At 47.7% G+C, this 10,313-nt stretch overlaps 1 pseudogene; it reads left to right on the forward strand.

Annotated features, from left to right (window-relative positions):
* LOC115615363 overlaps positions 1-1,850 on the forward strand; it is a 53,998-nt pseudogene extending 52,148 nt beyond the window's left edge.
* The last annotated feature ends 8,463 nt before the right edge of the window (positions 1,851-10,313 follow it).

The following is a 10,313-nucleotide window of genomic DNA, read 5'->3' on the forward strand; positions in this document are numbered from 1 at the left end:
AACCAAAACTGTAAACCAGGAACTAAACATGATGTGATAAAATAGTTTGGCATAAGAGTTAGAGCAATAGGCTAAAGATAGCTTTGCTAGAATGGTATAAAAGCTAGAGCAATAGGCAATAAAGTGATTCGCTGCATGAAGATGCTCTGCGTCCGTGCCTTACATATGCCACATACCAGCAGACCAACTCATCGACAATACAAGACTTGGTAGCTATTGAGTAAGAAAAAGTGTCAAATATCTGAATTCTTGTGACTTTTTCATGGGTTGGGGACTCTCTAGTTAAACACTTTTCCCCTACAGGGTTATTCTTTCTAGATTGAGATCGGACCAATATATGGAGATCCTCTGTAGACATACCGTGTATGAATTGTCAAGGCACACCCAGATCTATAGATTTACGCCACAATTCATTTTGTTCCTTGTTAGGTTTAAACCTCTCATCAGATTTAGAGTTTTGGGTAGAAAAACGAACAGATTTAAAATTTTGAGTATGAATTTGGTCAGATTTAGAATTTTGAGTGTAAACTTAGCGAACCTTTCAGGTATGATTGGGGGTTTTTTCTCTGAATGAACCGACCCAGCCCATTTGGCTTCCGTATTTGTCCACTTCGTGTAAAAATTCGTTCCAGATTAGTGCGTAAGCCTGTTGGCCTCGCCTACATCCTTGACTTTATATGCAGTCCTGAATGTTGAATACAAAAGTTTTAAGGCAATTAGGGAAAACGCGAATGAGAGGATTTAATCGATCAGGGTCAATAGGTGTTGACATAGGGGATTTCCGCAACTCTATTATACATTGCCTGTATACAAGCTGCTTTCTGTACTGCCTCAGCTAGATCAGCGTAGCTTGTGGTCTGGATCGATAGTGGTTCCCCTCTCTCTATACCATCTGCCCAGTGTGCAGCTCAAGCAGTTAGGGAATAATGATGATCTTCTCAGCATCATTATAATGATGCTCTTCCTGGGCATCTCCCCGACTGTGTTCCTGGGCAACAGCCTCATCGTCACCACAGCCTGCAATCAGCACCTCCACACCCCCAGGTATTTAATCCTCCTCAACCTCTCCCTCCTGGACCTGGGCTGCATCTCAACCACTGTCCCCAAATCCATGGCCAATTCCCCCCTGAACACCACAGCAATCTCCCACACAGGCTGTGCTGGACAGATATTGTTCGTTCTCTTCTTGAGCTCAGCAGAGTTTTATCCTCTCGTTGTCATGTCCTACTACTGCTATGTGGCCATTTGCAAGCCCCTGCACTACGGTACCCTCCTGGGCAGCAGAGCTTGTGTCCACATGGCAGCAGCTGCCTGGGGCACTGGATTTCTCACTGCTCTGCTGCACACAGCCAATATATTTTCACTACCCCTAAGCCGAGGCAATGCTGTGGAGCAGTTCTTCTGTGAAATTCCCAAGCTCCTCAAGCTCTCCTGCTCAGACTCCTACCTCAGGGAAGTTGGGTTTCTTGTGGTTGTTACCTGTTTAGCACTTGAAAGTTTGTTTTCATTGTGGGGTCGTTTGTGCAGATCTTCAGGCCCGTGCTGAGGATTCCCTCTAAGCCGGCATGCCATAAAGCTTTTTCCACGAGCCTCCCTCTCCTGGCCGTGGTCTCCCTGTTTGTCAACACTGGCATATTTGCCTAACTGAAGCCCCCCTCCATCTCCTCCCCAACCTTGGTCTGGTGTTAGCAGTGCTGTAGTCAGTGGTTCCTCCAGCAGTGAACCCCCTCATCTACAGCCTAAGGAACCAGGAGCTCAAAGATGCCTTAAGGAGACTGATGTCTAGATGTGTTTCAGCAGCGATACACTGCTTGCTTTCCTCAGCAAATGGCTCTCAGTTTAAGTCATGACAGGCCAAGTCTGTCTTTCCTACCTTACAGTTGGCGTTTTTCCTACTTGTGGTGGTGTTTTCTTCAAAGACATATCAGTATCTGCTCATATTGTATGACCCACAGACTTTGTGTCAAGGAGGTGTCTCCTAATATTTAAGGAAAGTAAATGATCCTGCTGCAACTTCTGCTCTGTGAAATGTCTTCACAAAGCAGGAATGAAATCAGCTTTCTGGCTGTTCCAGGTCTGGGATGGCTGCTTTGTCCCTGGAGCAGTTAGAGCTCTTGAGGATCCCGAAGGCCGGGGCTCTTGTGTTGGTGTGATAGAGATGGGATGGCAGGGGGGTGCTGCAGAGCTCTCAGGGTGTCCTGGGGAGGATAGCACAGGAGACAAATATCCCTGCAGGCCACTTGCAAAGGCACAGGCTGGGGCTGCCTGGCTGAGAGCAGCCCGTGGGAATGGTCTGGGTGAGCAGGAGCTGGACAGGAGGCAGCGTGTGCCTTGGAAGCAAGGGAGGACAGCAGCATCCCGGGCTGTATGACCATGAGCACGGCCACAAGAACAAGGGAAGGGATGCTCTGGAATACTCCATTCAGGTTTCAGAGCCCCAATTCAGGAACGCTATTGGCAAGCAGGAGTGGGTTTAGCAATGGGCCCTCAGGACAGGCAGGGACTGGAGCATGTTGCCTGTGGGGAGAGGTTGGGGCAGCTGGGCTTGTCCAGCCCGGAGAAGGGAAGGCTGATGGGGACCTGAGATCTTGGGAAGGGAAAGCTGTCGGGGACTGGCTGCCTGTACCAGCAAGGAGGACATGGTAAATGCAGAACCAGGCTCCTTATCATGGTGCATGTTAGGAGGACAAAAGGCAATGGGGGATCGTGAAAGAGGAGAGGTTCAGCCAAGACATAAAAAAATCCCCTTTTTTCCGTAGGCTCAGGCAAGTGCTGCCTCAGGTCACCCAGAGAGGCTGTGCAGTCTCTGGCCTTGGGGTTTTCTAACTGGGACTGAATCACGCGCTAAACCACTTCCTCTGACCGTGTTTCTGACAGATTGGACTTGAGACCTCCTGGGATCCCTTCCAACCTCTGTTCTCTTATGATCCTACAATGATGGGCTTATGAAGATAAAAAATGCTCCACAAAGATGCTCCAAGGGCTGGAGCACGCCTCTGATGAAGAAAGGCTGAGAGAGCCGGGGGTGTTCAGCATGGAGAGGAGAAAGCTCCAGGGAGATCTTACACCTAAACAGGGCCTACAGAAAAACTGAAGAGGGCTTTTTACAAGAGTGTGCAGTGACATGCAAGGGGGAACAGATTCAGACATTAGATTCAGTTCAGTCATTAGGAAGAAGTTATTCCCAGTGACGGTGGTGTAGAACCGGCAGAGGTTGCCCAGAAGAGCTGTGGCTGTCACATCACATGGAGTGTTCAAGGCCTGGTGGGACGGGGCCTTGAGCAGGTTGCTCTGGTGGATCACTCTAAACCACCCCTGTTATGCCCAGAAATACCCCTGAAATATTTAAGAAAAAAAACCCCAAACCAGTCCCACAATGCTGGATGGACACCCTAAAACATCCTCAGAGCCCCCAAAACACCACTGGGATCCCCCAGACTCCTCATGTTTTAGCCACAAGGAAAGCTATGGCCAGGCGCCCCGACCTGCTGAAGTGTGAAGAACATAGAACAACTGCTCATTCATGCTTTCCTGCCTGTTTCCGACAGTCACCATGAACCTATACATATATATGCTGTTGTGACAGAATATATATACTGTGACAAAAACATACTTTTTGTTATGTCTCTCAGTCAAGAGAGGGAATCAACTCTCAGCTAGGTTTCCAACTGTTACACAGAGTCACAGCCAAATACAAGCAGAATAGAGGTAAGCATGATAGTAATCGTTTACTTGTGGTCCTCTGCAGTTTCTCATGTTCTCACCGTTGCCCATTGTAAGAGCATTGGCCAGGCGTCCACTCTCCTGTTTCAGAACTATGAACAAAGCTTTAGACGAGCACTGTTGCTTTCATTTCACTTTGACCTTCCTTGCTCAAGTCTGGTTCCCCTGTGTTCCAGGGAAACACCTTTAGCATCAATGCTTCATGATAGGAGTGAGTAACAGGGAAGTGTCTCCGCACTAATGGCACATTGGAGTCAGACTCTGGTTTCATTGCAGCCATCTGAATAGATACAGTGTATCCTGCAAAGGGCTTAAGCCATTGCTTAAGCTTATCTCAGCTCTGTATTCATTAAGAATATACCTATTAAATAGGTGCCAAATATGATTTTTTCATACTTCACGTAGTCATAATCATGTCACACAATTCAAGAATGACAAATTGCATTTGGATACAATAACATTTTACAATACAAACAGACATACTCCAGATCTTGGGAACTGAGAGGGACTTCCGTCTCTGGGAAGTCCATGGCAAAGAACTGCACTGTTCACCTTTGACTTTCTAGGCATCTGTGCTGTCTTCCTAGTTAAGATGTGGCAAATATGAAGCAGCGCTTGGATTTAATTATGGGCAGAATGCAGAATTCCTTGTGCAGCAGTAAGCTCGCATTCAGCTGGTACGTTTGACTTATAGTGTCTTATTTCTGCTGCTGCATAAGGGGTCACTGTGTTTGAGGGACGACTGCTGAAATCGGGCAGCCTCCTGTGGCATTCCTAGAGGCGTGCAGGTTTTTCTTCAGGAATAAATGGAAACTTTCTGTAAGCTACATGCGATGGGACTTTACTCTTGCTGACACAATGGCACAAATTGATATACCTTCACACCATGTGAAAGAAAGGGAAGCCCTCTAAGTAAACTCTCCATGAAATGACATCTTTTCATGGCCTTGTGTCTGGGAGCTGGATGGTGCGGGTTGCTGAATGCTGTCACATGTGCATGGCTTGTAGGTTTGGATGTCCATAGCATGGATTTGTGCAGTCTTGTGCAGTCCTGTGGAAGGCAGTGTCTCAGCAGAACACCGAGCTAGAAAGAAAATCTAGCAAGTCCGACCACATCATCTGGGAAACAGCAGTCCCAAAGGTAAGCAGGTGCCAGCCTGTTCGCGCACCCTGTCCTCACCTACTTAGCCATCTTTTGATTATTTCAGCCTGGTCCTGGCCTGCTGCCATCCCAGGGAGATCAGCCACAAACCAATGAGGATTTAAACTTGATGTTTTAAATCCAACTAGGATTCAGCAGAAGTGAAGAGCCAGCACAGACTGTAAATATGAGGCCTGTCTCAGGGCTACACCCAGGAGAACGTTGGGTTTTGCACTCATCATTCCCCATGATCTTCCCCCAGTCTGTTAATCTGTTGCTTTGAAAGGACTCAGAAGACTTTGAGGGTACACAGTTATTAAGAGCAGGTGATGATTTTTTCTTCCTGCTGTGTAGAAGGAGGGTTATGTTACAAGTGCCTCCTTTCCAAACCCTTCCTCACAAGCTTAATTGTGCACTGAGCTCTTCTGTGGAGCTGCTTTGTTTGTATTTACAGTGAACTTTCTTTACGTGGCTTGAGAGAGAGATTGAGGTTTTTAGGACCATGTTCCAGAGCTTCTTCCCTGCTTTTCGTATGCAGAATCCCCTGTGGCTCTCCTGCACAGCATTGCTCTGTCAATTCTGCTTCTCAGCAGACCTGAATACTGACAGCCAGTAATGTGACACAGAAGCTCCTGGCAGGAGGTGCGCTGTCTTGAGTGCTTGGATGTGGTGAGCCCTGCAAAGACATGGAACATGTTTTTCAAGGCTCATGAAAACACAGGCTAAGGAAATAGTTGTACAGCGGCAAAAAAAAAACCCAAAAAAACCCTGCAATCCAACAGGCAAGTTAGACTGGTTTATTCTTCTCTCAGTTTTCTTCTCTCTTTTTAATCTAATGTGCTATAAATTGCTAAAATTTACTATTTCATAGTTGAATGAAAACTACAGGTAGCATGCTTTAAAAAATACAAAAAAGTGGTGAGAGATGATGAAAGAATGTGATGGTAGGGAGACTGTAGCCTTTACCAGGCCTGGCTTTGTCCCATCATGCCTTTGTGTCATTCTAAAAGATAGGAGGCTGGATCTTTCCAACGAACTGTGCTTACTGCTCTGTACCTACCTTAGGTTGTCACAGAGCAGCAGAACTCTGCTTCGGCCCGGCACTGCCTTCCATAAAACCTGCCTGGTCTTTCACTACATGAAGTGGGAATGTGGGTGAACTAAGCTGCAGAGAACAGTGTTCAGGGAACAGCAGAGATCTGTGCTTCTCCTGCTGTCTTGTTTTCTTGTCCCTTCCACAAAGGAATTATTTGACTGCTTGATTAGCAAACAAAGAAAATTTATGAGCTTCCTGAGGCAATGATCTTGTGCCGAAGTTTACGTCTTGACACAACCTTATTTCCATGACTCCGAAGTCTGTCACGTTGAAGGTAAGTGGAAAGTCTCTTGATTCACGGTCTAATATGAAGCTTGGGGGCCATAATCAAGATGGGCAGAGTTGAAACAGATTTAGTGACTTCGTGAGTCCAGTGCTTTCCAGAGCTTGCTATTGAGTGCTGCTACAGTTGAAGTCTATGCCAGGTTGCGAGTGCCTTGGCATTTGAATCCTCTATGCTAGAGCTGAGAATGCATTTTAGCATCTTCAGCTGCTGTAGTTCAACCAACACCTTTTGCAGGATCGCTTCAGGCTCGAAGGAGGAGCTCTGGGATGTGTATCAGCAACTGCAGTCTTGACTGTGAAGGATGTGAGATTAATTGCAGCAGAAAAGTATCTGCCACTGAATTGGGCTCATGTTGGAGGCTCCTGCTGTTGAAACTGGGGCTGGCAGTCTGAGTTGGTTATGGTGGTCTCATAACACGTTATGCGGCCAATCTATTAAAACTGAAATTGCAGACCTAGTGCAGAAAGCCTCTGGTGGCTCTATTGCTTTGCTTGGCAAGTGTGGGGGTTTCCTGAGCATATCTGTACTGCAGACCTTCTGCAGCATTTTTGTCTTCCAGGCTTCCCACATCAAGCAGGAAAATACTGAGCCTGACTGGCATGAAGTTCAAGAAGCTTTGTCTCACCAACATCTACTCCATTCCTTCCTTATGCCTGCCTGGGTAAATCCCAGCTTGCTGGCTATGCTGATGTCGGGGTGGAAGGCTGCTGTCAGTCATTGCCATTATAGGATGCCATATCCATGTGCCTGGTTCACAGATGCCCTCAAACCCAGTTTGATTTTTTTGTGTCTGGCCATTTTCCAGGAGTTGTAACTGTTACAGACCAGCTTGACCTCCCTGTTGTTCCACTCCTGTTTCCATTCTGCCTGAGCTGAGAAATGTGCAATCATAAAATAGTTGAGGTTGGAAAAGACCTCCCTCCACTGAGACGGCAGACCGAAGGGTGCACACAGTCCCTCCAGCATTGCTGTGCCACCCACAGGCTTCTCTCTAGGAAGGCTGGCTTTCTCCTCTTCTGCCTTCAAGTGTAGTTTAAAGCTCTTTCACTGCGCCCCCTGACTCTTGTGCAAAGATTCTTTTCCCCCTTTGACAGAGGTCAACCTTTTTTGCCACCAACAGGCCTGGTGTTGTGATCAAAAAACACCCTATTCTGCTGGTGACACAAGGCTCGGAAAAGTGTATTTGTCTGCTGGCTCTTTCTGTTTCTTTCCTCATCTTGCCCTGTAATTGGAAGGATGGAAGAGAACACTGCTCGTGCTCTGGATCCTTTAAGTAAGCATTACGAGGCCCTGAGCTGTTTCTGGATGGCCCTCGGGCTCTAGTAGAATGTTTCGTCTGAGCCTGGTTAATGTCACGGGGCTGCACAACAGGCTTGGTGAGCTTTTGCCTACAGATCTGAAGTTTGTCTAAAGAAATAACACTTCAGTCTCCAGCCCCCTCTGCTGAAGGGCCACTTGCTGTGACGTCAAAATGTCACATGGATCCATTGCCATTGTTGTCCATTGTTGCCATTGTTGTTGTCCCTAAATCCCGAAGCTGGACTTCTCAAAATATTTTACTTCCTTACGGTGTTTAATGACACTTCAAGGAGGATTTCATTTCGGCATTTTCCAGAGGTGTTTTCCTGCTTTTTTTCTATATGGATACTGCAAAACATTTCTTTGCTGAATTTGGGCATATAGAATCTATAAATTAACTGCACACATGGCTGTCTCCCTGGATGTGAAGACAGGCTTTGCTCTGGAGAAGTGAATGTATGCTGGGAAATTAAAGGCGTTTTGAATGCCTTCCTGACACCAGGAGAAGGTGGCAATGGGAAGCGGGAAGTACCAGAGGGGTCAGGAGGGACCTGCCCCCCAACAAGTTGAGACCGCTGTGCCGTGCCCAGCAGGCTGCTCGGACATGTCCAGCTGCTCCTAGGACCCTGTGAGCTCACTGCGCCGGGCAGCTGTGGCAGCCTGTCATGCAACTAGCACAATACGTCTCCTGCCCTGGCAGCAGACTCAGGTGCAGAGCCAGCAGGTTGTTCCCTGGCCAGAGATCCGTGAAACCAGGGCCACAGGCAGACCCTCCCCAAAGCAGTGCTGGGGAATGCAAAAGCCTTGCCTGCAGACCCCATGGAGGAGGCCGGTGCAGCATGCGCAGAGGCTGGCTCTGCCCAGGCCACCAGGCCCCAGGAGAAGCTCTTCTTGAGCTGGGGGCTTGCAGGAACTTGCTCGGGGCCTGCCCAGTCCCTTGCATCCAGCTCACTTCCCCCACAGCCACCGGCACCCTCCCGCACGATGGAGCTCTATGGTCAGGAGGTGCCGCCCGCCCCTGCTTTGGGCTTCCTCCTGGAGCTGCCTCAGGGGACAGCGAAGCAAAGAATCAAACTTAGCATCCAATGAGACTGTTCAGCCAGTATTCTTTTATTGCAGCGCTGGGCTTTGCACTGGGATTTCTCCTCGCAAGTGCTCCCCAGTAATATCAGTACGGATGTCAGTACATATTTATATTTTCTTAATACAGGTACAGAAACTTTCTGCGGCATGTCCCACCCCATTACAAGAACTGGGTATGGCATCAAGCTCAATATTTCATGGTCTCTGCTGCCTTCTATTGACCTCTTACTGGAACTTCAGTCCCTCTGGTGGGACAATGAGCGGGCCATGTTTACAGTAGATTAGATAGATAGCTGAACAACCAAGACAACTGAGCAATTTGACACTGACTCGAGTTAATAGTTTCAATGGAAAAATATTAACTTCTTGTTTCAGTATGCACACAAATATGCAAGCACATTTCGATCAGCTCACTCACTCGAGTATATTCTACACCTGGCGTGTCCAGCAATGACCGAATGAGAAATTCCAGGCAGTGTATTAATGGCAGGAGAAGAAATATTGATCTTCCCCTGTACTTGTATTACCCCTACTCTGTCTATAACTTCATCACCTTCATTGTTCACTTGTTTCTACCTCTCCTGATCAAATGGCCATGTCTAAGGACATCTTTCCATCAGACTATCTGGACATGTGCCCTTCCCATTGCTCTCACGTTTACGTCTCCACTTGCCCCTTCTTTCAGAAGTCTGGTTAAAACTTTAGGCAACACCTTAATTATATTTATGACTCTCCTATCACAACTGTCATTCTAAAACTGTTCTACCAAGTCCCTTGTGCAAGGTCGATACATTAGAGACTGCTTAGACTTGTCATAGAGATAAGGAGTTTTAAATTTTAGTAGATTATATAGTGTGTAACTTGTGTTCATGGGCACTGAAGAGAAAGCTTCTCTGTGCCTGGTGCAGCCCAGTTTCCGCAAGGAAAGCAGGAGGGAGCTGGTGTAAAGGAGCTGCCCCATCCAGCTGCAGAACTCAGTTGAAGAGTCGCATGTGAGGAAAAACACTGCAAGCTTCAGGGGCCGCTGAGGGCACCTTCCCTGCACAGGCAGTAGGGACCAGAAGGAGTTTTAGTTTTACGAGCGAAGGCGAGGAGCAAGAGCAGTGCTGTTGGCACCGATGCGGAGCTGACAGCGTGTAGAAGCAGCCCAGCACCAGCTTTCTGTCCTGGTTCCTCTGCTGTGGAAGCAGAGGCAGGATGTTTGCACACAGTGAAATGTGCTCCAGCAAGACTGAGAGCGGGCACAAGAGAAGCAGTATGCAGAAGGAGTTTTAGTTTTCTGTGGGAAAGTGAGGAGTGAGAGCAACACGTGGTATTCTACACTGTGTGTAGAAGAAGACCAGCACCAAATTTCTGGTGGGTGTTTCTGCTGTAGGAGCAGGGGCCGGATGTTAGCACACTGTAAGCCATGCTCCAGGACGCCTGAGAGTCTGTACTGGACTGGAAGCACATAGAGTTTGCTTCAGTTTTAGATGGGAAAGCAAGGAGCAAGAACAATGCTTCTGGGACTTTTGCAAATATCTGTGGGTGTAGAAGATGCCCAGGACCAGCTTTCTGTCCTCGATATTTGGCTGTGGGAGCAGGATCAGGACATCCGCACTCTGTGAGCCCTGATCCAGGAAACGCGAGAGCGAGAATCAAAGAGGCAGTCCGCAGATTGATATTCAGTTTAGATGCAATAGCGA

The sequence above is a fragment of the Strigops habroptila genome, chromosome 13 (assembly GCF_004027225.2).
Source record: "Strigops habroptila isolate Jane chromosome 13, bStrHab1.2.pri, whole genome shotgun sequence".
Classification (NCBI taxonomy): Eukaryota; Metazoa; Chordata; class Aves; order Psittaciformes; family Psittacidae; genus Strigops; species Strigops habroptila.